The sequence below is a fragment of the Scylla paramamosain genome, chromosome 23 (assembly GCF_035594125.1).
Source record: "Scylla paramamosain isolate STU-SP2022 chromosome 23, ASM3559412v1, whole genome shotgun sequence".
In the NCBI taxonomy this organism is placed as follows: domain Eukaryota; kingdom Metazoa; phylum Arthropoda; class Malacostraca; order Decapoda; family Portunidae; genus Scylla; species Scylla paramamosain.
The window spans coordinates 12543255-12545754 of NC_087173.1; the positions used below are offsets into that span (position 1 = coordinate 12543255).

General features: G+C 36.4%; 1 protein-coding gene across 1 annotated transcript in view; it reads right to left on the bottom strand.

Moving 5' to 3' along the window:
* LOC135112449 (uncharacterized) overlaps nt 1-2500 on the bottom strand; it is a 20232-nt gene that overhangs the window by 16258 nt on the left and 1474 nt on the right. The window lies entirely within an intron of this gene.

A 2500-nucleotide genomic window follows, 5' to 3' on the forward strand; every position in this document is an offset into this window, starting at 1 on the left:
GTAACGTCATCTTCCCATTCACACATCTGAAGAATAACTTTGGCTCATCTTTGCACTTGTTAACTATATCTTTCTCATAATTCCTTTCTTCATCTCTCAGGATTCTGATATATTCGTTTCTTACCTCCTCGAATTCTTTCCATTTCTCACTTCCTCCTTTTTTCTCCATCTATTCCATCCTCTTGTGTCCATGCATTCATCTTTGGGGGTACATAAGCCACTGCAAAATCTCTTCTTCCTTCTCCCTTCCTTTCTGTTTGAATTATAATTACTTCCGCCATTCCTTCTCCCATTTCAACATCTTCTGTGTGTGTGTGTGTGTGTGTGTGTGTGTGTGTGTGTGTGTGTGTGTGTGTGTGTGTGTGTGTGTGTGTGTGTGTGTGTGTGTGTGTGTGTGTGTGTGTGTGTGTGTGTATTTACCTAGTTGTATTTACCTAGTTGTATAATACAGGGTCCGAGCCAAAGCTCAATTAGTCCTGTCTCCATAACCGAATTTGTCCAATTTCTCTTTAAACATGTGCACACTCTTTGCCGCAACTACCTCTTCTTTTAAGTTATTCCATATTTCAACCGTTCGATGCGGAAAGCTGTATTTCTTAATATCTCCCAAACAATGACTCTTCTTTAATTTCTTCATATGTCCCCTTGTACGTCTATCTCCTTCCTCCACTTTTACAACTAGGTCATCTCTGTCTATCTTCTCCATGCCATTTACTAATTTGAACATTGTTATCAGGTCTCCTCTTTCCCTTCTTTCTTGCAGTGTTGGTAATCCAATTTCTTCCAGTCTTTCCTTGTAACTTAGGTCTTCCAATTCAGGTATCATTTTTGTAGCTGTTCTTTGTATTCTTTCCAATTTCCTTATATCTTTCTTTTTGTGTGGAGACCATACCACTGCTGCGTATTCCAGTTTGGGACGTATCATGTGTGTTATGATTTTCTTCATCATTTCTTTGTCTAGGTAATTAAATGCCACCCTGATATTTGCTAGCAAATTATATGTAGAGCCAAATATTCCATTGATGTGTTTTTCTGGTGATAGCGTGTCTTGAATTATTACTCCCAAGTCTTTTTCTTCTTTGCTCTTTGGTATTGTGATACCTCCCATCTTATACTCCCATGAAGGTCTCCTTTTACTTCTTCCCATCTCCATTACATGGCACTTCTTTATATTGATTTCTAATTTCCATCGTTTACTCCATTCATAAATTCTATCAATATCCCTCTGTAGTTCCTCACAATCCTCTTGGTTCTTTATTACTTTCATCAATTTTGCATCATCTGCAAACATATTAATGCAGCAATTTAAACCCACCGTCATATCATTTATATAGACCTGAAACATTATAGGTGCCAACACAGACCCTTGTGGTATTCCGCTTGTTACTTCGCACCAACTTGATTTATTATCTCTGATTACTGTACTCATTTCCCTACCTTGGAGATAATCCTTCATCCACTTAAGTATTTTTCCTTTTAGCCCTCCTCGATGTTCCAGTTTCCATATGAGTCTTTTATGTGGAACTGTATCAAAAGCTTTTTTCAGATCTAAATAGACAGCATCAACCCAACCATCTCTCTCTTGTAGTTTATCTATTACTCTTGTATAAAAGCCCAGTAAGTTTGTTACGCAAGATCTCTCTTTCCTGAAACCGAATTGTTTTTCTGTTAATATATTTTCTTGTTCAAGATATTGCACCCATCTGTTTTTAATGACTATTTCACAGAGTTTACTTACAATACTCGTGAGTGAGACTGGTCTGTAATTCAGTGGTTCCATTTTATTACCTCCTTTGTATAACAGTACTATATTTGCTCTCTTCCATTCCTTTGGTACTTTTCCTTCCTTTAAAGAACTGTTAATTATCTCCCATATTGGTTCTTCCAATTCCTCTCTACATTCTTTCAATATCCATCCATTTACTTCGTCTGGCCCCATCGCCTTCCTAGTATCTAGCTCTTCCAGTAGTCTTTTAATTTCTTTTCTTTCCACTTGTATGTTTGCTATTCCTTTCTGTTGTTCCTCATCTCCCAGTGATGCAAAGGCAGTTTCTCTTGTAAATACAGACTTAAAGCTTTTATTCAGTATCTCAGCCATCTCTTGTGTGGTTTCATAAATTTCTCCATTTTCCTTCAGCTTTGTAATAGTATCTCTATGCTTTATTTTTCCATTTACATATCTATAGAAAAGTTTGGGTTCTTCTTTACACTTTCCAACTACATCTCTTTCAAAATTTCTTTCTTCTTCTCTTCTTATTTTAACATAATCATTTCTAGCTGTCCTGTATTCTTCTCTATTTATCTCATTCCATTGTTTCCTCATTTTTTTCCATGCCCTCTCCTTCTTCTTTTTTGCCTCTGCACACTTTGCATTAAACCACACTTTCTTATTTTCTTTTACCTTATATCTTGGCACATATCTTTCAACACCTTCTCTAAACTTGCTTAAAAACCCTTCATATTTTTTCTGCACCTCCATACCTCTTAATAAATTATTCCA